The sequence below is a fragment of the Panicum virgatum genome, chromosome 5K, assembly GCF_016808335.1.
Source record: "Panicum virgatum strain AP13 chromosome 5K, P.virgatum_v5, whole genome shotgun sequence".
In the NCBI taxonomy this organism is placed as follows: domain Eukaryota; kingdom Viridiplantae; phylum Streptophyta; class Magnoliopsida; order Poales; family Poaceae; genus Panicum; species Panicum virgatum.
The window spans coordinates 7,197,418-7,222,338 of record NC_053140.1 but is presented as its reverse complement, the minus strand read 5'-3'; the positions used below and the strand labels follow the sequence as shown (position 1 = coordinate 7,222,338).

Below are 24,921 nucleotides of genomic sequence, written 5' to 3'. Positions count from 1 at the left end.
GGTGGGGAAGCTCGCCAGCCCGTTTTCCCCCTCCCTCTCGCTCAGCTTCACCGGGATTAGCTCGCCGGAGCTTTGCTCCGCCGCGCCGCCGCCGTGCGCCTTGCTCCGCCTGCCTAGGCCCCACCCGAAACCCTAGATCGAGTTCGCCGTGCCGCGCGTTCTCTCCCAGGCCGACCCGCGCTCGAAACCCACCCCGGATGGCCATTTCGGCAAACGCCGGTGAGCTCCGCCGCCGCAACACCTCGCCGCCGGCGCAAGCGCCGCCCGCCAAAGTCGCGGAGCCGCCGAGCCGCCCCGCCCGAGCCACTGAGCCGCGTGCATGCCTGCAGCCGAGCTGCCGCCCGCCTGAGCCGTTTCAAGGCCGAGCCGAGCCACGAAGACGCCTCTGCGCCGTTAGATCTAGATCTAACAGGTCAGATCTGTTAAACACGAGCCGGATCTGAGCCGTCCTTGGCCTTTTTGCAAAAGAGACCCTGAATTTCTCAAAATCAACCCGCCGTCCTGCTCTGTTAAAAAATAACTCTGTTTAAGTCCTTTTATTTGCAGAAAGAACCCTGCATTTTTACAAAATAGAATATGCCGTCCTTAGTGCGTAGTTTTTCAAGCTAGCCCCCGAGTTTAGGGTTTAATTACATTTTTAGTCCCTAGTTTCTTCACCCAGAGCCCCTGTTCTTTCCAAAACTCTTACAAATAAGCCCCTAGAACCCCGTTTTAGCCATAACTTCTCTGTTTTAGCTCTGTTTTCATCAATTCTTGCGCTCACGTGATCCTTGCAACGTGTGCAATAGCTTTATCACCTTGTTATCCTATGTGAACACATTTTGTTGTGTCTTACAAATCTTTTCTGTTAGTCCTTAACCCTTTGGTTAATCGTGACTAATAAATTCCTAAAGCACCATTTATCCCATAGAATCGCCGTTTTAGCTCCGTTTTCCGCGTTTCTTGCGCTCTCATAACCATAGCAGCGAGCCCTATCCTTTAATACGTTCTTTTAAATCTTTTCTTTGTTTTGGTGTATTGTTCTTAGTTGTATTTTTGTTTGTTGCTTTGTATGTTTACCCGAAGATTGTTCCGAGTAGAAGAATCGCTGTTCGAAGATTGAAGATCAAGTTTTCCATGCGAGCAAGAGCTAAAGAGCAGTAAGAGTTGTTTTTCGTTGGAGAAAGGCAAGTGACCCTAACCATACTTCTGTCTATGCTTTATTTATAAGATTATATGTTTAATTCGAATATGGAGAACCACCCAAGAAAACAATACAACCACAATACTATATGGCTCTGATCTTGGCTAATTAATTAGAGACTCTAGCCTGTGACAATCTTACCGAAAGGGCAAGAGGGGATGCATCGATGGGGTATAACTCGGTCCTCTTGGGGCAATTGGTATTGTTTAATGGTCCTTTGGCAAGTTACCACCTCATTAGGACAGTGTTATGACCACTTTGACTTGAAATCTTAGCAGATTGTCATATGTTAGGAAATCTTTGTAAAGGCCTCGTAGAGTCCCTATGCAATCACACCTCGGAAGTGTGGTATTGTGCCTAGCTAGCACATTGCGTGGTTGGGTTCAAAGTTCTTTGGAACTTTTACGCGAATTGTGGTGAAAGTGTACAACCTCTGCAGAGTGTAAAACTGATATATCAGCCGTGCTCACGGTCAGGAGCGGCTTGAACCCTCACATGATTAATTTAACTTAAAGATGAGCTCAAATCATATTCTGGTTTTTTCTTGTGGCCTTGCTGAGTATCAACCATAAGTATACTCACCCTTGCTTACTGTTGCTCAGAAGGAAAAAAGTTTGGAAGTCTTTTGAAGATGATGCTGAGTTCTAGGCGTACGCAACCCCCAGTCGATTGCCTGTGAAGTTTGAAGACTTCATTTCCAGGATAAGCTGTATAACTCTGATAGTCTTTAATTGTTGTTTTTTTCTCCTTTACGTGATACTGTTATTGATTATTCACTTATAATGTCTCTATATATATGAAACTTGATCCTAGCATACATATAGCTATGCATTCGGTTTTGTCCTTAAAACCGGGTGTGACAGCGTGGCCGGCCGGTGGCCTGAGATTTACTACTACAGGACGGGTCAAAAAGTTACCCACTCATGCAAAAGGTGCTTGGTTACTGTAGCAACAGACCCATCCCGAAAAATACATTTAGAAGCGGGTGACACCATCACCCGCCTCTAAAAGTTGACACACCACCATTTTTAGGGGTGGGTGAGGTGACCCGCCCCTAGAAATGGCGGGTTACCGACCACCCGCCCTACAAAGTTTGATCCGAACGAGCGGGTTAAAACAATTACTATGGCTACGACGGCATGAGCACCTTATCTTCTCGGCGGCCACCTCTTCCTTATCATCTTCTATCTCCTATATATATCTCACCTATCCTCCCTCATCCCTCCCCGGTGGCCACCTCCTCTCTTCCCTTCGCTCTTTCTTTTAGAGCAGTCGGCAGCTTAGGGCGGCGGCATAGTTGCCGGCGGGCCCGGCCTCCAGCGGCGCCAACAGGCTCCCTCCCGGACGCGCCCCTCCCCGCCCGTGCCCCAGCGGGCGAGAGCGTACCGTGGTGGAAGGGCACACGGCGGTGGCGGACATGGCGGCAGCAGAGGCACCCCACCTCATCTCGAGCGCCCCAAGGGAGGATGACGGCTGGATGATCAAGATCCAGGGGGAAGACGGCACCGCTACTCCGATCCAAATTTGTGAAATCATTGAGTTTTTTCTATTTTTGTTATTTCTTGGGTGATTTTTGTTCATCGCAATTTTGGACCAAGTTCTTGAAATTTCTTGAGGGGTTTTGTTGCTTGGATCTTTATGAGCAATATTGCTTCAATCGCAATACAAATCTCTCGCGAATCAGCTCAGACTTGAGTTTCCCCAAATATGAGTTCTTGATAGGGCGTTTGGTTTTTCGTTTTAATTCGTGATGGATTATTGATCGTATCACCTATCTTCTTCATGGATTATTGAAAATTCATCTTGATCTGTTAGGTGGCGCGGCACGGCACGCAGCGCGGGGGGGGGGGGTGCATCGGGGCAGCTCGCGGCGGCACGTGAGGCACGGCGGACAGCGGGGGCGCATGCATGGCGGCCGCTGGGCCCACTTTTTTTGGTTTCTAGGGGCAGTTGACTCCCTCGTGCACCCAAACAAATCGTTTTCAAGGGGCAGGTACATCACGCATCCCTACAAATAACATTTGTAGCTGTGCGAAATAGGGGCGTGTAGTGCATCTGTCTCTAGAAATGCGATTTTACCCGCCACTACAAATTATTTTCATAGTAGTAATTGTATTGTATTGTGAAATTAAAATAATAAGGAGCGAAAACAAGAAGTTCATAAGTAAAAGATGAAACGTGTTGAGGAAGTAAAATAATACATGTTCTTTCCAAAAAAAGAAGAAGTAAACGATGAAACTTGTAAGAGGAAGTCTTCGATGGAGACATGTCAGCTGACTATAAGGTACTAGTACACATCACCATTTACCATATGTGGTGGACGTGGGTTAGTTACTGAATAGAGAACACACATCTAACGTTTATCTAGTGATCTAGGAGTAGTCTATAGCAAAAAAAGAACGAGATAATTATTGTTATGTTGTCTTTACTTTACATATACACTGAGGTCCCGGGGGCGTGTCACCGGAATGCTAAAAATTTTAGCCCCAACCGGAATATGATTCCGCGCACTCGCAATTAATTCATGTCCTGACCGTGTGCTACTGCAGCTAGGTCTAGGAATTCGGTCCGATCGGTTGGTTCCTAGAAAATAGAAACTGATCCATTTTTTTTATGATCACAACCGAGCAAATTCAGTCTTAGTTCAGTTCGATTCCAATTCTAACTGAGGGAACCCAAATTTTAGGATGCACAAAACAGCCCATTCAATAGCACAAAAACAATCACCAATTACTCATTTCTCGTTGCAGATCCTCCTGACATATGAAAAAATAGTCCAGTTATCACAGATCCCAGTTCCTCACATCTAAAATCACATACAGATACTAGCACATCTTGGAGCCCAGATAGCCATATCGGCCCAGTATCACCCACTAAGTATATATATACCACGATTTAGGGTTTCAGTTCTATCACTTCTCTCCCTCACCTACAGCCCATCGCGCCGCTTTCCCTCCCCTCCTTGAGCGCCTCGCGCCCTCCCTCCCTCCCGAGCGCGCTGGCCCTCCCTATCCCTGTCATTCTCAGGCACGGGCGGCGCGGCAGAGCCGGCACGGGCGGCGCGGCAGAGCCGGCACGGTGGCGGTGCGTCCTCAAGCTAGCGGGCGACGGCACGGCCTAGTGTGGGGTGGTGGCGCTGCAGCAACAGCTCCGAATCTGCAACGTCAAAAGTAGAGTGGGGTCACAGTGGGGCATGACATCGACGGCGCCGTGACATGTTATGGCGGCGATGGAGGCCGGATCCAGCGTTGGGGCGGCCAGATCCGACCAGGGACGACGACGAGATGATGTAGCGGTACGGTGGGTGGATGAGCTCACCGACCAGCAGCTGCGGCGGCGGCGGCAGCGGCACGTGGATGGGCTCGTCGGCTTGTCCATGGATTATTTTTCCCTTTTTTGTTTTTTATTTTGATTTATCAAGACAGGTACCAAACCGCCGCAAAAATAAGTCATTTACCGCGAACTTAGTTCCGAGGCGGTTGGGGTTGCCCGCTTTGAAAAATCTTTTCTAACCGTCTCCTTTAAGTTGATTGTAGTAGTGTGGGGTGTGCAGGTCGTGACGTCGGGTCACGGGTGTGGGTGGGGATTGGGGGTGACAATTGGGATTGGGAGGGTGGAAGTTTGGGATGTCGGGGTTAGCTAGGGTTTGTAGTTTGGCCGGCTTGGGCCTTGGCGAGCTAGGCTAAATTAGCCATGGGCTCGGTTCTTCGGTTAACCGAACCCAAGAATCGAAAGAGCCGAGTGAATTCAGTTTCTCAAAATTAGGAAATAGAGCATAACTAATTTTTTTCGATTTCGGTTATATTTTCCCAGCCCGACTGCTAGCTCTCTTCGGTTAACCGAACCCAAGAATCGAAAGAGCCAAGTGAGTTCAGTTTCTCAAAATTAGGAAATAGAGCATAACTAAATTTTTTCGATTTCAGTTATATTTTCCCAGCCCGACTGCTAGCTCTCGTGAAATCGATCGAGAAGTCTCATGCTTCAAGCGATGACCTGTCCTAAATTATAATTCGTTTTAGCTTGTTTATACATAGTAAAAATTATGTATCTAAAAAGCTAAAATAAATTATAATTTGGGATGAAGGGAGTAATTAGCAAGCACGCGACCAAGTCCAGAATTATTGGAAATAAACAAGATCGATGGAGGTTCACAATAACAATACAGCTGAGCATGCAGGACATATAATGTAAATGTTACAACAATCAGCAAATTATAAAGCCTCTGTCGGTTGTTCAATGAATCTTCATCCGTTCCGATCGGCGTATTCATGCACGACTGATGGAGAAGGAAGCAAAAGAAAGTGCAAGTCCCCAGCCAAACTCGATCCGATCCGTCCGTTCCGTTGAGTGGCGAGAAAAAGAACGTGATTGCAACGGGTAGTCGGAGGCCGAGATGGCCTGGGAAAGAAACACGGCACTCAGCGACGAAACTAGAATCTAGGTTTCGAAATTAGAGCGATGAGAGAGAGAGAGAGAGAGAAACCATGTGCCTTCATATTTCTTCATGTTTCACAGCAATTATGCACTGCAATAACACAAGTTAAAAAATTCGCAGCTATCATATTTGACTGAATGTTATAAGTTTTAGCAAATTTGCTACCGATGTGCAAGCTACCAAATTGGAACGTAAATTGCCAGATTACAATTAGCTTGTCGCTTGGTACTTCCAAATAATAAGCAAATTGCAGTGAAGCCGTGAAGGTGCTCTATTGCTTTGAGCGCAACCTCTAACCGCTGCCGAGCGGATATGGATTATGGTGCCCCGCAAGGCCGCACGGCCTTCGCAATCGCAGCAGCGCAGCTCGCGCCTGTGCGACCATCTCTAGACACATGATGTGGCTTCGATCAACCTCCGCTTGCCGCCGGCCGCTGTGCCTCCGTAGCAGTCGCAGCAGCGCCGCTCGCCGTCTCGCCAATGTCACCCGGCTCACCCCCCCCCCCCCCCCCCCCCCCCCCGATCCGCCACTCGGCACTGTATGCATCTTGGTGATTCTAGTGTCCTTTTTATGATGGCCTTTAGGGAGACTGGCATGGCCTTAGGGAGAGAGGAGGAGCACGGGGGAGGTGCGCGAACGTGGGTGGTGCTCCCTGCAGGCGGGTAAATTGAGTTCTCAATTCTTTGACTTTTAACACCTTGATTGATTGATTCAATGGATTGATGTAGTAATAATCTATCAGGGTATGCTAGCTGCGCCGCAGTAACAAGGGTTTGTTTGATTATTAGTAGTAGTACTTGTTATGTAGGCAAGATGACCAGTACCATATTGTCTATCTAATCACTTGTGAGCTGACATGTTGGTACATGTCATCCCCATCGGCAAAGACCAATATATAATCCTCTGGTATTTCTCTTCCGAAAAGGCCACGCACACGACCCGCATACATACATGCACACGTTTACTAGGCAACGTGGGTGCATCTAATGCGTCCACGCGATGGCTTGCATCCGCCGGGTGCACGGGAGCACCAGATGCACCTGGAGCACCCTAACCGTTCTCGTGCTGTGTGACAGAACCGCCAAATTAAACGGTTTAATTAAGCGTAATGGCCATCATTTGAACGCATCAGGCGCATTAGCTTAATTAAGTGTAACCTGACAGCTTGTTTCCAACTCACAGGAGCGCAGACGGTACCAGCATGATACAATTTTACAAAATAGTAAACAATATTAAGGTATTTACAAAATGACTTTTACAAATTAAAATTCATATAATAGATAACAGCAGCGGTAGAGAGAGTCTAACCTGAGAAAGATTTTTATTAGAAACCAACTGAAATAAAATGAAATAAAACGATAACTATGGAGACGTGAGGACGTCACATCGAGCCCACCGATGTTAATCCTGGTTAGCTTTTATACCTGAAACAGGGTAAACAACAAACTCTGAGTATACTAATACTCAGCAAGACTTATCCGACTATGGGTATACATAGCCCACTATCTAGACATGCGCGGCTTTCTGGCTGTGGGTTGTTTTGTGGAAAAGCAATTAAAAGTGAGTCCTTACTTTCAATATTTTAGGTCAAAATTAGGAATGAGTACCTATTTTCTACGGTTTGCATTTCTACACCAATCAGTGGGGAAAAACAATTGATTAGGCACAACCATATTGATCATTTCATTCCCTTCCATGTTCTTTCTACGATGTGACTCGCAGATCAAGGTGCTCATGTCCGAGAGCGACAGACGGCGAATCGATCCGATTTAACCTTGCAAGGTGGACCTAACCAACACGGCACGTATTTGCCCCGTCGGACAATACGAACTAACCATTCTCCTCCCCGCCTCGAACTACAGAACCGCCCCACCTGCATATAGTCAACCAAGCCCTACGAGAGACCACCAAAAGTAAACATATGCATCCCAATTCTCCGCGGCCACTCGACTGCCCTAAGGGGTGGGTAGAAGTTCTGTACATTCGAAACAAGGCAGTACTAGGCTTACCGGTTTCGACTACCTCCTACTCCCGGCATGCAGTTAGTACAATTAAAACATGATCAGCAGGGCCAACAACGGTACGGTCCTCAATCGACACAGACGAGGCTAAGACACCAGGAACTCTGTCCTGTTACCATACATATATCTCATCATCATTCCCCGTCCGGTCTCAAATTTCCAATCATTCCATATTGTATTTCATATCTCATATACTGGAATATAAAGATAACTATAAATCTCACGAGTAACCAGAAATTACTCGACTTTTGCCCTATAGCTCGCGAGTGACATGAAATCACTCGACTTCTAAATATCCTATATCTCGCGAGTGCAAGAAGGCACTCGAATTCTATCGAGAACTATTAAGCATAGCATTTCTATCGTCTTATATATGCTAGTATAACTCAGGGAAACCTAGGGATCATGAAACTAGGGTTCCACTCAACTCCTGAAACGTAATGCACAAGTAATAAATACATATATAGGTATCATAATTTCAAATAATAGGATGTGCACCGGGCTTGTCTTAATTGCAGGTTAAGTTAGTTTGCTTGACGCCGAGCTTGATCCATGGCAATTCCACCTGGGTGAACTCCAGATTGATCAACCGCAACTTCGTGAACGATAAGTGCATATTCCGACTCTACATGAACGATAAAATGCTATGCATGAGTGCAATGGATGAATGCATGCATTTATGAAACAAACATAAACTACACAGTGAAGTGCGATGACTACTCGATAACCAACGGATAGGGCAGTCAGTTACCGAACCACTAAATATTTACTAAACCACTATAAGAGGCAACACTAGTATATCTACAAACAACAAGAAAACTATTTTAATTAACTAAGTCCTAATTAAATTCAACTAGTTTATCAAGCATAAAATAATTATTAGAAACTAACTAAATTATTTTTGCATGAACCCCAAAAATATGTTTTTAATACAAACTAGCTAAATTCACCATGAGCAAAATAGATTTACTAAAGTAGATCATGAGTACATTCTAGTGATGAGCAAAATCTAACATGAAACAGCTACTGATACAGTGTTCTAATTTAAATTAACAAGATTTTTCTTACATATAATTTATTCCTTAATTTATAGATATACTAAGATATGGAGAACCCAATTAACATATCAAACTATGTTTTCTGGACATGAAATTTTTATAGTGGACTACACATGCATAAAATGAAGTACCCCAAAAATTTCATAATTTTTGGACTAGCAGATTTGCAGAAATTAATTAATTAAGCCTAAACACAATTTAAATTTTTGCAAGGGTAAAAAGATCATTTTGCAAGAATTAATATTTTTCCCTTATAGATACAGATGTAACCACTCTAACAAAACTAATTTTGTATTTTTACTATTTTTCCTTGATTTGCTATGTAGTCTACAAGTTTTCGTTACATGAATAAAAGTCAGAAAATCTTACCCACCGGTAAGACAGGTCACGGCCTGCGGCGTGGCGACCAGCTCCCACCGGCGGCGAGGACATCCGGTGACGGGGCATGGTGGCGCGGCGGCTAGCGCAGTCGGGTGGAGCCGGCGCACACGGCAGCGCGGCGCAGAGCCGCGTGCGTACAGCCCGCGGTGAGCAGCAGTGTGGCGGCGGCGACGGCACGACGAACGAGCGCGGAAACTCATAGAACGCGATGGAACGAGAGAAGCACGAGCATCAGTGCATCTCCTAGCTTCGATTTGAACTGCTAGACGAAGAAAATGATGGCCGGAGCTAGGAGTTCGATGGTGAGGGGCGGAGGTGCTGTCCATGGTGGTCTGATCGTCGGGTGAGGGAGCTTCGGGTGTGAGGGATTTGGAATCTATGAAGGGAAGCTCGCAGATTTTAGATCGTACGAGTGGTCTGCTTGCTCTGTTTTTGCGTCCGGAGGTAGAAGATGAAGTTGAGCGAGAGAGAAATGAGGAAGAGAGCAGGCAGTCAGCTCAGGAGACGGATGGGGACGGCACGAACGCCGTGGAAGGCCAGAGAAGGGGAGATGGCTCGCCCCTAGGCGGCCGGTGCGTGGCGTTGACGAGCCTGTTGCCGTCGCCGGCATGGGTGCGGTATGGCGATGGAGTGGTGGCGCTCGGCTATTGGAGCAGCACGCCGTGGAGACGGCCAATCGATGCACGACAACGGTGAGGAGCAGGCAGCAAGCTGAATTAGTTTTGGATTAAGCATGTTTAGACAATTAATGAGTGGTTAATTAGCTTTCAAACACCAGGGGTGTTACATGCTGCCGACGCGGCCATATACTCTCCAAGCTTCCTTGGGCAAAACGGATGTGGCCCTCGTTTCTGCACTCCTATGCGAGGCCTTGGGATTCTCGATCTTGAGCGGCTAGCTAGTGAGAGCACTTATACTTCGATGGTGCTGGTTCCATGGAAGCACCACAGTAGACCGTGGGTTGGTCTTGACATTCATTGTGATAAGGGTGATCGAGACATGTTCAACGCATCAACAATAGTACAGTGGGCAAAGGAAATAAGGTTGGTTTTTGACACTCAAGTTGGGCTATCCGCGCGGCACCAAAAAATTTAGCACCAAGTCTTTCTAAAAAATTGAGGAAGAATTTTATTGTCCAACACGCGTTGCACAACAATTTCTAGATTAATCAGTTGTGCTCTTTACATATGGGTACTGAGTTTAGGGAGCATGCAAGCCTGTGGGGGATAGATCAATTTACTTGGTTGCGATCCAGATATTTAGAGATGGACGTCGGATGGAGAATACACACTAAAAGCACATATCGCATCCAGTTTGTAGACCAGGTGAGAAGACAATCTATTATCCAATTTACTTGTTTTAATAGTTGTTATGTTCTTCCAGGCCCTACAAAATTTTTAATCTTGACTTTGATAGGTTATCTCACACAGTATGATATAGGAAATTTGATGGTGTAGATCAGAGGGGCTTCACAGAACATCTCATGATCTAAATTGAGGACCACGAGAATACTCCAAAAGCATTGGAAGCATTGTAAGAGTTGTTGCAATACAACTCACCATACTCTTTTTTATCCACAAATTAAAGCATATGGTATTACTACGAGACACAGAGTCGTCTTAAGATTTTACATTGATACATGAGACCACCTTTTAGACGGCATCGATGTACTTGTCCTTGAGCTTATAACACATGAGGATGTTATTTGTGCTCCACACCTTTGTCACCCACAAAATATCCATTACCCTTTGCATTAAAATACCTGGAAGCTTTTCTTCTTCCTCAAGAGCTTTGCACCCATTAAAGCTCTATTTGCTACCCACCATTATTCACCATATAGAGGGAAGAACATTGCCCTTTGCTTCAACATCCATGCGTGTGAAACTAACGTAATCTTAGTAAAGCAACATCCATTGCTTAGTTTTTTTCTTGAGCGTAGGGCCTCATATGTGGTTCTTATTTTTTTTCCACTACCCATACTTAAAATGTGCATATTTTACTTAAATTCATTATGATTGAATCACACCAGAGCTTCCTTGCAATTAGCAAAAGGTGAAAAAAAAACACCCAACAGATTCCCATATATGAAAGTTGTCTCACAGCTTTAAATCTACTTGTAAACGTATTTGAGATGACATTGCACTAAATGTGGACTTTAATTATTGTTCAGTAGATCCTCTTTGACACATCAAACTAAATAGAATGAACAGAAATAAAGTATGTTGTGATTCAGTTTTATGGTTTTCTGTTACTGAAGCTACCAATGGTATAACCTAAGTTCCAGAGAAATAGCAGCACAAAACCTTTTTAAGGGTGGAGTATGTAGATAGTAATTAAGAAGAATAAATATGAAACTACAAAACACATATTTGTGTCGAATGGAATGTGGCAGTGGCATGAGATCAACTTCGCTCCATGCAATGGCCTTATATCAAAGTCTTGAACTTGAAAAGCATAAGGGGATATGTTTGGATAAGGCATATTCCACCAAAAAGTTCAGGATCAGATTTATATAATAAACAACTGCAATCAAACTGGCTCCATTGATGTTTCATGTTGTTACCATTGGTTAACTAATTCTTCACGGGGTTACCACATGACAAACTAATGTCTTACTACAATTTTTTCCCTTTTCAGCATAGAAGACACATTTGACCGCTATCAGCAATTTGCCAAGGCAGGAACAAATGCAGCTGGAGATCACAATAAAAATGATGTAAAGATCTGAATGTGGCTTTTGCAGTGCATAACTCGCTATTCATTTTCAGACATGCAACCTGTACCCACTCAGATTTTTATCATATTTTAAAATCCAGTCAAACCATCAATCTGCCTATAATGCTACTCTTGCCATTGTCAGTTCTGATACACCATGATCTGCTTGTACAGTATGTAAAATACCAACAAAAAAAGAGCTATAATGTTCAACTAACGATGAAGTTAACTGAGTATTTTGGTACAGAACGAGGATGAAACTTCTTCAGATCTGCAGTCAAGGCTCCAGCAGATCGCAACCTGGTAACACTCAGTTTTCATATTCCTCCCAGATTTTTTTTTATTTATTAGATAGCATAACAACTCTTGTGTTAAAAATTGAGGTCTATCCAAAACAATGCCGAAGAATCGGATGCCACTGAGCTAGAGCAGTTGGAGAATCTGCTGAGAAATGCTTTGAGGGATACAAGATCGAAAAAGGTAGGAGAAACTGTTTCTAGCTGCCAACTTTGTGCCTACTTTACATTAAGATCACTCAAATTTGTGAGGCTTTTGGGTTCCTAGCTTAGCATGCCAAAACTTCACCGTTATCACTTCTGGTTGTTTAGCTATCTGTCTTTTTATCTCAAACTGCGTGTTACAACTAGATAGTATTCCTTTGAATCGGTATTACCCAGTTGGGCAGCTATTACCCTTATTTGGTGGTATATGGTTTGTTGAAGTACTATTTGACCACAGTGAGACAATTTTCTTCAAGAAAAATTATCCAGTAAGATGAGAAAAAGCTATCAAAATGGACGTAGTTGGACTGCGTGTATTGATTCCTAGGTTTTGGCAAATGATTTGCTGATAATAAGGGAACACACAAGAGCCACGTTCATTTTGATTATTGGAGTGTGACTTAGTTGTGCTAATTTGCACGCAAATAGCATTAGCAAAAGTATACTGTTAGACACACCAGTATTGGAAAATAAATATATGCAGAATGCAGAGATGGCAGATCATGCATCAAAATCATTGTCAGAGAGTTTTGTTTGGGAGCAAGATAAGATGGCAAGCAACTATCATGATATCTTATTTTGCCTGTGTTTTCTGGTTAAATCTCTAGTGACATGTACTCTGACTGTGACAACAAGTGTATTCTGCTGCCTTATTATTATTACTGAAATGTGCTAGTCACAGGATAGGGTGTAAAAACAGGCACTTATCATGGGGTCCTGTTCTGTTCGTATAGCCTGCAGCCTGAAATGATTGTCAGTCAACTCAAATCATGAAACTGTTGCTCATCATTCTGCATAATTGCCAAATTCGATATAGTCTGCCTGAGATGCTTATTTATACTTTTCTATGATGATTAGATGCAGTTGTTGGGGAAACAGAACACTGGAGGGAGTGCAAGCGGCTCCCAGAACTGCAAGGCGTGAGCATGGAACAGGGTGTCCCGACCTGCACTGCGCAAGCGGTGAACGAAGCTGACTTGGTGCAGTTACTATTGACAGCTAGGACTCTGGTTCCCTTTTCTGATTCCTGTACTACACGCTGATTGTGAGATCGTACGGGGTGTTCCTAGCTTGGACCTGATGACATCTCTGGGGTCTCCCTTCAGGGGATTGTGGATTCAATGTTTCTTGGTCCACTTATCTGCTGTGATATGCAGCCAATACCTGGTGCCAAAGGCCTGCTGCTGTAACTGATAAGGTTGAATTCATCACAGATCTCTCTATGCAGCAGCCACTTATTTCAGTTTCTATCTACTGCATGACTCTATCTGCCAAAATGGGCTTCACAGTTCCATATAGCTAAGGAATGGTTGCTTTGGGCTAGAGATGGAAATGATGGTGTCAGGCTCAGGTATGAGTTGTTGAGGTCAACTTATGACATCAGTCATTCATGATTAGAATGTTTACTGATGACATCAATTGTGACTGAATTCTGCCTACCCAAGTTTTTGCAAATGCCATGTGTCTGAGAACCTGGCATGGGATTATGCGCTGATATATACGTACCCTTGCTGGAGTTCGTATACGCGATGGTGAAGAGGCAAGTCTTGCTGTTGGGTTGCTTGCGCCGGTTGTATCGCTTCGTTTTCTTCCTGGTGGCCTGAACAAATTCTGGTCTTGGTGATAATGTCCACGATGATTTCCTCGAACTGAAGAAAAATTATGCGCAAGAACTAACTGATCATTGCCACGAGATGGTTCTGAGCAAAAAGGTTGGTGGAATCGATCGAGAGGAGCCTCGCTCAGCTGACCTCTGCAACCGCGACGCGACGTACGCGAAGCGGATCGGAAGAGAGCAACTGCCGCGCCGTCAAGGAGTGGCCGGCCGGCCGGCCGGCCGACGGCGAGCGGCATGCAGAGCCACCGTGGCAGATGCGCTTGGGTAGTGGATTATATAGAGATCGAGAGACGAGCGGCGCGGCGGCTGACGGTGCGATGGACACGGTACAGAAAGAGAGGGGACAGGTGCCATTGCGCGCTTGGGCGCTTGGCTCCTCGTCGGCGCGTACAAGGTACCGCGCGTCGACGGGTGGCGGCGCCGCCCCACGCGTCGACGCATTCGTCTTCCCCGGAAGCGGCCGAGCGGTGGCGGGCACTTTGCCTTCCGATGCGCCTGCGAAGGGCCGAGAGCGTCTAAAATTTTGCTACCACGACATTCGGATCCTTTTTCGCGGAGTAAAAAAGTGTAACAAGAGGACTGAGCCGTAACTCAGTTGGCAAGGGACGCCGGTGTGCTCCCTGCCCGCCCATGTTCGAAGCCCAGCTTCGACGTGGGTTGCTCACCTGGGGATTTATTCCCCATTTTAGTTGTGGTATCCTCGGACGCCTGTGCAGCACAATAGGAGGCGACGCTCTCGTCGCTAAGCGAAGTTCTGGTCTTCGTGCATGTATTGCAGGCGTGTTGTGTGTATAAGTTTAGGTCTTAGCGTGCGCCTTAGGGTGTGTGTCGTGTGCGTGGGTAGGGTGTGGTGTGCGCTTGGACGTGCGTTCAGATACTACAACTTGTACTCTCTGAGGAATAAAAAAAAAAGTGTAACAAATTTTAGAGTCCGTCTTAATGGGTTATTAAGATTAAAGTTTAATCACATTCAAAATTCAAACATCTAAATTCCAACTGATAAAGATCTTATCATGAATTATATGGATATCTGGACTAAATTGTATCTATACTATAAAGATCGAAAATAATTAAAAACCTTTCTCACCCAAACTGAACCCACCTTACCCCTCACACTGGATCCACCTGTCGGGGTCGAAAGGAGGTGGGAGGGGGCGGAGATCCGTAAAAATCACATGTTAGAGAGTATTTCTGCCAAAAAAGCTAATTATTTTGTCACCATCGGTTATCCTACCCGCCCACGTATACCCTCTTATCGAGTCTCACGTGTGTCTCGGATTCTTCCCTTCTCTGCTGAACTCTTCTCCCCCCTTGGGTATACATGGCCAGACGGGCCGCACGGCACTGGCACGAGCACGGTCAGGCACGGCACTATGCCGCGCTCGTGCCTCGCCGTGCCGCCTCGGGCCACCGTGCCGAGAGCTAGGCACTAGCACGACCCTACGGACGCCTGGCCATGCCGTGTCGTGCCCTTAGGCACGGCGGCCCCGTCGTGCCCATGCCGGCTTGCCATGGCGCTGCGCCGAGGCTCCGCTGCACCGTCGCGCCGCCGCTTCGTCATGCCACACCACAGCTCCGACGCGCCGTCGAGCCGCGGCTTCATCTTGCCGCCGCGCCACCACTCCGACTCGCAACGCCTCGCGCGCGAGGTCGTGGTGCCGCTGCAGCGCCCCGCTGCGCGCCTGCGCCACACAAATAGAATGGGGAGTGGCATGGAGATCCGAAGATGGAGGAGGGGAGGTCGTCGGGGCACTGCAGCAGGAGCAGGAGCGACGATTTTGGGTGGAGGGAGCGAAATCGGGCAAGCGGCGGCGTCGGGAGGGAGAGATAGAACGGAGGGGGCGGCGCTAGGTTGTTGCGTGAGGGATGGAGGCTGTGGGAAAATAATGTTGAGTTTTATACTTAAGTTTTGCAAATTGGGATGCAAGATGGGCCATTAAAAGGCCATGTCTTTTGGTGTTATCGGGCCGGTATCGTGCCAGCCCATTAGTCGTGCCGTGCCCGTGCTAGTGCCGCGGGCCGGACCTGCGGCCCAGGCACTATATAGAACATACCTCGTGGCAGCACTGGCACTATGGTGTCATGCCCGTACCATGTTAGGACCGTGTTTTTTCGGATCGTGCCCGTACTGGCCCATCGGACCTGGCCCATTTGGCCAACTATACCTTTGGGGCCTCGCCTATCCGAGATTCAGTCATCCGTCCGCGTCCAACCCCACCGCGTCCAAAATCCCACGTATTGCCATTGCCGTGGCATCGGAAGCTCAGAGCTCGCCCTGACGCCCTCCTTGCTCCCCCACCCGGCCCCGCCCAGCCCTCCCCCGTTTAGGCCGAGCCGCCGAGCCCGACCGCCGGTCACCGTCGCCGACTCGCCCACATCCCTGCTGCCGCCGCTCCTCCCATGGCGAGCTGCCTCCACGCGGTCCTACGCCGCGTGCCTTGGCTGCGCTTGCCGCGGTGCCGCTGCACCCCGCCGCCATCCAGAAAACGAATAGCACGTAGCGTCGTAGCCGCATATTCCGTCGTGATTGCGCGCACACTAAGTAACGGGGCCCGTCATCAGGCTGCCGGCTATGCAGGAACTCACGTCGCCGCCTTCCGGGAACGGAGAGATGATGTCCATGGAGGAGCTTCCCTTCAATTCTGACGACAGGACGAGGCACTGGCGTGCTGCCGAATGCCGATGCTTCAAGTCTCGGGAAGGGAGCATCTCGGTGGCGGGTCGGCGGCTACGGCAGCTCAGTGGCGGGTCGGTGGCCACGGCTGAACAACATGGATTGTTGGTAGGAGAAGGGCGACAGAAATTGTTGATCAGCGTCGAGACTTTTTTGAAAATCTTCAAAGAAAAGTAACAGATGCTATACTATAGCAGGTGAACTATAGAGTAGAACTTGATAAAATCTCTCCAACACTGCTAGCTTTGTTGATTAGTAAGCTGCATAAAGGCGTGCTCGTGCTTTCAAGCTCCGGCGGTGCTATGCAGAGGACCTCGTGTTGTTCATGAATATTCAGTAATTTTTAAAAGAAAATATATTCAGTTACATATGGTTGCGGCCGTCTGGTGTCATGTTTGGCGTTGAGAATTAAGTCACAATTGGTAATCAGTTGTCTGATTCCATGGCCCAGAAGGTTGCGGAGTCAGTCGACATGCATATATAGATGTATCCAAGAATGTTTAACTTGGGTATTCAGACCGTGTGGTTGTAAGTGAGGTACCTCCACTTCATGACAGCTTTGCTTTGCTTTGTGGTCCTTAAGATTTTGCTTTTGTTACAATAAAATTGATTCAGATAGTATCATTTGGAGATGGTTTCTTCAAGCTTCCATATAGTGATATAGAAAAAAAAAACGCGGCCGGAAGGGTGAACGGACCCCAACCGTTTTTTCATTAAGAGGAAGCAACACGGCTTCACCCGGCCGCGGAAAAATCTCCCGAACCCTGGCCCATGCCCGAGAGGGCCAAGCCTTGCGGCGAGCACAGCGAGGGGGATTTTTTTGCCCACGAGAAAATTCATCCCGGCTGGAAATCGAACCGGCGACCTCGAGTGGGAGTGCCATCGGGCTGGGCTAGCCAGTTGGCCGCCCAACCTTAGGCCATATAGTGATATAGAATAGTTTTGCTGTCACCATTCTGATATGTAGAACCATTTTATTAATTAGATGCAGTACCAAAGCGATATGTCTGAATATCAATTTATTTACGGCATGTAAATTGAACCAATGCCATTTATTACTGGTATTGTCTCTATTTTGCCCCCAATTATTATAAGCATTTTGCTTGAATACATTGTTTTAAAATTCTTATTTATAAGATTCCTCTAATTTTTTAAAAAATATACGTGCGTGCCGCACGTGCGTCTCTGCTAGTAGTATTGAAAAGATCGATTATAATCTAGACCAAGCGAGTGTTGCAAAGAGGATAGTGTTTAGGACGGTACTTTGATCAAAGGACGCGCGGCCGTAGGGGACAGTGGTGGGGTGGCCGGTTCCTCGGACGGCTCGGTTCGAGCATTCACGCTCCTGCAGCAGGCACAGCCCGTTCTGCCCGTGCAGGTGCAGCCTTCCACTACGTGCTGCACGAATCTCCACCGTTTCTTTTCCTTGTCCGATCCGGTCACTAGATACATGGACCACCAAACAATCCTTCGTGTTGTCCCTTTCTGCCCGTCAAGAACCAAGCGTGTTGAGTGTACGGTTTAAGATGGGATAAATAAACCATCAAAATCGCAATCCAATAATAACTCACTTTCCAGAACGCAATGGGTCAACCTCGTGCAAAACCATCCAAGTGAAAATGGTAGCTGAATCGACACATACACACACAAAAAAAGAGGAAAATCTGTTTATGGAGACACCTTGGAACAATCATCGACTCTTCTTCCCCTTTGCTACAGTAGAGAAAAGGGCGAGTCGGAGGCGATCTAGTTTTCTACTGGTGATTCCACCGGTTCCTCTCCTCCCGACGGCCAGTCCGGCGCCGGGGAGATGGGGGAACTGCGGAACGGAATCGACGGGCGGAGGTGTATAGGGTAGGTTTTATGAGATCTAGGCTTTAGCTCGATGTCTTCCATGGCAACGGAGGCGCGGAGCTTCTGCTTCGGGATGAGGTTGCCGCGTCGGGGACCTCTCACCGGTGAATAACAAGTAGTTCTAGGGTTGGCTGGAAGGTTGGCGGAGGCGCTGTTGCCCAAGTTCGGTGGATGGCGATGATGCTCGATCATCTGTGCCTGCTGTTCCTCATCCTTCGGTTCCTAGGTGCCAGCGATGGCGTGTCTGCTGGGATCCTTGGAGCTCTTGTCGGGAGAATTTTGTTTCTTCTACTCTTCTCTTATGCTAGTGACGGCGACGACATGGCTTGGGATGAAGTTTCAAGGAGGTTTGTGCTCTGTTTCTTCATTAAGATGGAGTTGTGGTGCTTCTCTGTGCGTAGCTTCCTTTTCTGCGATGAGTTCTTTGTTGGTGACGGACTTCCCTTTCGGGTGGGTTTGCGGATTGTGCTCGTAGAAGCTTGGTGGTTACTCTGCTTGAGTAGTGCAATGGATTACTCTCCCCCAACTTTTTTTGGCCATGGATGAGGTAGAGGAAGAAGAAAGGGGGAAGAAGAAAAAAAAAAGAGGAAGGAGGAAGAAGGAGAAATAAGTCTCCTAATGCTCAATTCTTGGATCCGCCACTGATGGAGAGAGGTTAGGTGGACAGATGTAAAAGTTTGACGACTGATGCTCTCTTTTGGCGGATTTCATGCGATTTATTTACCTTCGTTTGGAGTCTGTTTTTTTATCTGGGCGGGTGGTGAAGTGAAGAAGGTGGCGGCGGTTTTTTTGATCTGGTCAATGTGATTCTGATTGCTGCGTCAGGTCAACTGGAGCAGAAGATGATGGACTTCTTTGTAATTTCTGTGTAAATGAGGGGCCCATCTGAAAAAGGGCAGCACTGTTCTTGCGCCTATTTTCTTTTAATAATATAACAAAGTTGTCCCTTCTCGGAAAAAAAATTATCCCCTGCTCACTTATCCTCGCTTAACTCTCTTTTTGGCATGTGTGGAGTGGCTATTTGTGGGCCCGCCGTGGGAAGTTAGTGTGCGGGCGACAGGTCCCCCCCTCCAAACGTCTGACGTGGCCCAGCACGCATCCGCACGAATATGCTGGGCCTGCGGCGGTCCCCACCTGGGCCTGAGCCGGCCAGGCACGGGTCGCAGGGCCGTGGTGGGCCACGCGATTGCCATGCTGCCCACCACGTCGTGTCGCGCTCGCTTGCCATGGGCCCACGCTCGCGAGCCACGCGTGGGCTTTCCCGATACGGGAAATTTCGGATTGAGTAAAATACACAGTGGGTATTTCAACTCGTAGCATTGTGTCAAATAGTTCCATAAATTTAGAAATCAGACATCTAGCACCTTAAACTTGCGAACTCCTTCACCCCAAGTCCAGCCCGGTTTTGTATAACTTGCATGGCACTGTGCAGCCGTAATTTGCTACAATGACCCCGGATTTGCTACAGTAACTGCGTTTTGTTTTTTCTTTTTCTAATTTATTTCGACTAAATCTTCGAAAAATCATAACTCTTCGATACGACATCGGATGAAGATGATTTTTATATGAAAATTGTAGCCCTCGACGAGATCTACAATTTTCTAGGTTTGAATTTTTTCATTTGACGATGTTAAGGTGCTCAAAAAAATTATATAAAATTACAGCACTATAATAATCATGTACTTTTGCTTGTCGCATTAGAAAATTAATATATTTTTTGTTTGTTGTCAAATGAAGACATTTTGTATATCAAAATTTTAACACTTTTAACGATATAGATTCTTGTAGTTTTGAGTTTTTACATTTGAAGTTGTTAAGATGTTGATTAAACAGTATAAAGCCTCAACGTCTTTCGTGTACTTAATATGCTGCTTTATACTGTTTTATCGATATTTTAACAACTTCAAATGTAAAAACTCAAAACTATAAAAATATAAAAATATAGATCGTTAAAAGTGTTAAAATTTTCGTATACAAAGTGTCTTTATTTGACAACAAACAAAAAATATATTAATTTTCTAATGCGACAAAAGTACGCGATTATTATGGTGCTGTAATTTTATATAATTTTTTTTATCATCTTAACATCGTAAAATGAAAAAATTCAAAAATAGAAAGTTGTAGATCTCGTTGAGGGCTACAATTTTCATATAAAAATCATCTTCATCCGATGTCGTATCGAAGAGTTATGATTTTTCGAAGACTCAGCCAAAATAAATTAGAAAAAAAACAAAACCACGATTACTGTAGCATATCCGGGATTACTGTATCAAATCCCGGCTGTAGAGTGTCATGCAAAACCGGGCTGGACTTGGGATGAACGAGTTCGCAAATTCGAAAGATTAGATGTCTGATTTTTAAGTTCAAAGATTTATTTGACACAGCGCTACAAGTTCAGACATCATGATATATTTTACTCTCTGTCCCCCCCCCCCCCCCCCCCCCCCCCCCCCCCCCCCCCCCCCCGCGATGGTGGCCGCCGCCCGGCCCAACAACCCCTCTCGCTGTCGCTGTGCTCCGCTTGGCCTAGCTTAGCTCCCAGCGCCCAGCAGCGGCGAGAAGCGATTGGGCGGAGGGCCCGGCGGGGTTGGGTTCCCGCGGGAGCGACGGCGGCGCGATGCCGCGGCGCGGGCGCGTGGAGCTGCGGCGGATCGAGGACCGCGTCAGCCGGCAGGGCGCTTCTCCAAGCGCCGCGCGGGGCTCTTCAAGAAGGCCTTCGAGCTCTCGCTGCTCTGCGACGCCGAGGTCGCGCTCCTCGTCTTCTCCCCCGCCGGCAAGCTCTACGAGTACGCCTCCGCAAGGTTCATTTTCGTTCCATGGTCACCAGCTTCAATTCTGCCACGACCTGATGATGTCCGGATTCTCCAGAATCTAACAAATCTGTTTTTTTTCAAGAGTTTAATTTGCAGTGAGCTCATGTCCTACTGCCATTCTGTTTCCTTCTTTACAGCATACAAGATACGTACGACCGCTATCAGCAATTCGCCGGACCAGCAGGAGACGCGAATGGAGATCGAAATGGAAACGATCGATCTGATCTTTCAAAAAAAAAGAAAAAGAAAAAGAAAAAAGGGAACGATCAAAAGATCTCGGTGTGTGGCTTTTTCCAGTGCATAATATTGCAGCCTGTAGCTCATGCCCAGCTCTTGATCATACTATTTCAGAAACCATCAGTCTTTGCACAATGCGACACTTGCTGGTTGACAGCACCAAAAATAAAATGTCGTACACGTAGTTTACATAATGTTTTGTCTGTACAGTCTACGCAAAATACCAGAAGTGTAAATGCAAAGAATGTTAAGCTTTTGATTAGATGTAGCTGACTAGGGTGTTTTGGTACAGAACAAGGATGAAGCTTCTTCAGATTTGCAGTCGACGCTCAGAGAGATTGTAACCTGGTACAACACCTACTCCGTTTCATGAGTTCTACCTGCTTACTTTTCTTGTTCAATGATAAATGATTATAATTGCATCATGCTTGCAGGTGTCTCCAGAGCAATGCTGACGAATCAGATGCCAATGAGCTAGACAAGTTGGAAAATCTTTTGAGAAATGCTTTGAGGGATACAAAATCCAAGAAGGTACAAGACTGAAACGTAACTGTTTCTAGCTAATTAAGCATGTTTGTGCGGCCTTATCTTTGTGGTGCTTCGGGGTACCTAGTTAATTAAGCAACATATTTTGCATTGTTGGTAATTAAAATGACATGACTCCCAGTTATGTTGGTATAGTTACGTCAAGCTGGCCATGCCAACCAGGCACATACTTTCCCAGACGGTTTCTTAAGATCCATGATCCGTTATGCTCAGTAGATAATGCTAACTTTTGGTGGTGTATGGTTTGACGAATGAAGTTTAAGTTGATCACAGATATTCAGTAAAACAGGGGAAAATGTAGTGTCGAATAAAATAGACACAAATGCTGAAATGAATCTTGAGACTAGTGACTCTGCTATTTTGGTTAATGATAATCCGATGTTAAGGGGGCACACTGATGGAGGCCCGTTTCTTGTATGCGGCTAATTGTTGTTTGTTTTGTTTGAGTACTAGGCTAGGCTCTGCACCTTGTGTATAAGAATGCTAGTCTGCATGGAAATAGCACTGGGATGGGGGATGGGGGATGGGCAGCTTTTTTTTTTTTCTGATTAGCTGGCAGTAGTGATACGTACGTTTTCTATGAATGCGTGTAACCATAAGATGGCTGCCTTACTGAATAGCACTGGTAGTGAGCTATCCCACAAGGTAAGGGTTGTAGAACTGGCAGTTATTAGTACGGAACATACGATTGTGATCTTTGTTTGTGGAGTCTGTAGCCTGAAATGATCAGTCAACTAAAAAAACAGGATATTCATCAGAGCCCCTTGCTCTCAGTTACTGCTAAATGCAATAATTATAAGCCCCCCTGATGTGCTAATAATTTTTTCTCATTTTATTGTGGTGATCAGATCCAGCTTCTGGCGAAACAAAATGGTGGAGACGGAGCAAGCGGCCAGAGCTGCAATGTAGGCTTGTAGCTATAAGGCAGGAGCATGGAACAGCGTGAGCACGGAATTGAACTGTTGCAGCTCGCGAATGAAACAGAACATTTTGGTTCTTTTCTTTGAGTTGGTTCCCCTTATTACTGATTTGATGCCTGTACTGATCGTGGGGTTGTGATATTGTACGTATGGTGTTCAGCTAGCTTGGATGTGCCAACATGCAGCGTCCCTCTCACTCTACCCTTGTCTGTCGTGAGAAGCAGCCTCTACATAATTAATGGCACCACACAGTTTGGCGCTGACGTGCTGTAGGCGATCAGGTTGAATAATGGTTTTGAGAGATCTCTATGCCAAGCAATTGCCAATTATTTTACCAGTTACTCCTTGCATAGCATGCAGCCATAATCTGAAAACCCAAATAGACTAGCATGATAAGCTATTGATAAAGTGCAACCAAAATTTACAAGAATTATTACAACAGAAACTATTTCTTTTAGCCTTAGCAAGACACAAGCAACAAATAAGGATCTACAAAAATACGCATAGTTTTCTAGATATGACATTTTTACAATGAACTACTTATGCAAAACGCAAGCTACTGCATAAATTTTATGATTTTTGGATTAACAGATCTGTAGAAACTAATTAAACAAAGTAAAGCACAAATTAAATTCTACTAGGGGTAAAAAGGACATTTCACAAGCGTGAATATTTTTAGCACATGTCCTCGATTTGTTATGCATTTTAAACAAACAAATTTAGTTTTACATTTTTAGTATTTTTCCTTAATTTGTTCTGCATTTTACACGTCTCAGTTTACACAAATTTTTTTAAAAATAATCCTTATATATCCGCCTCTAACCTGTGGGTCCCACACGTCAGAGGGGCCGTTCACGCCATGGCTAGCGCGGGGCCATGGCAGACAGCTTGGCCGGCGTGCAGCTCTCGCCGGCAGCAAGGCTAGTCGGGCGGGCCCGCGGTCAGCGCGGACGGGCGGAGCCGAGCCCTTGGTAGTGCGGCTCAGGGCTGTGCGCTCAGCCCGCGATGAGCGCGCGGCGGAGCATCCACGTTTTGACGCCGGCGGCGTGCGAAATGGAGGGGAAAAAGGTTGGGGTGATGATTTTGTGGGTTGATTCGGGCGGATTATCGCCGGAGATGAGGGTTCAATGAGTGCCAGTATTTTGGCGGAGCTTCAATGGAGGCTGATGGTGGCGGGGTCGATCTCGGCCGTGAAATGGCCGAAATGGGTCGGGTGAGTGGCGGGGAAGGTGGAGGGGTGGTGAATGGTGATGAGGATCTAGGCCCGTGGAATGGAAGTGGGAGGAGGTGTGGCCCATAGGCGGACGGAGCTTGGTTCGCACCGAGCTGGAGGAGGAAAAGAGGGAGGAAGGGAAATGTGGCGCCGGGAAGGGATAAGGCCCCAGGTGGAGGGCCCAACGTGTTGAACTCGGCTGGCGTTATGCCAACTCGGCAAGGGATGTGACCATGGCGCCATGGCCATTCGTCGGTAAGCTTTGTGGCAAATGTGCTCTGCCCGGTGGGCCGAGGAGAGAGAGAGAGAGAGAGACGTCGGGGTCAAACGATATTTGACCGGCGAAAACTCCAAATTTTATATTGAAAACTTGGAAAATAGCTAAACCGATAGTTGTAGAGGATTTCAAGACCTTCAAAGACTGTTTTTGGGAAAAAGTTTATTTGAGTTCTAAATTTAGGAGAAAAAGAGATTAAAGCCCAGCCAAGGTTCAAAATTCAAACACAGCGAAACATGAGTTTGACTGTGGCTACGAACCACTCAACAAAGTTTTTATAAAAAGGAAGTCAACCACATTAGATGATTAACACTCGAGGTGTTACAGATGGGCCTAAATAAGCTCATAAATTTTGATGCAGGTGATTTGGACTATTTGTAGAATCCAATTAATTAGAAAAAATCCATTCAAAGAACTAACAAAATTATGTCCATTTGCATTGTTTATTATACTTAATTTGTACCCGGACAGGCTA

At 46.3% G+C, this 24,921-nt stretch overlaps 1 long non-coding RNA gene and 1 pseudogene across 1 annotated transcript; both read left to right on the top strand.

The window, feature by feature from the left end:
* Positions 1-10,538: 10,538 nt before the first annotated feature.
* On the top strand, positions 10,539-13,548 carry LOC120706006. The gene is made up of 4 exons (XR_005688149.1): positions 10,539-11,795; positions 12,042-12,097; positions 12,178-12,274; positions 13,153-13,548. It is a non-coding gene; the product is annotated as an uncharacterized LOC120706006 (long non-coding RNA).
* Positions 13,549-20,923: 7,375 nt separating this feature from the next.
* Positions 20,924-23,219, top strand: LOC120706005 (annotated as a pseudogene).
* Positions 23,220-24,921: the final 1,702 nt, after the last annotated feature.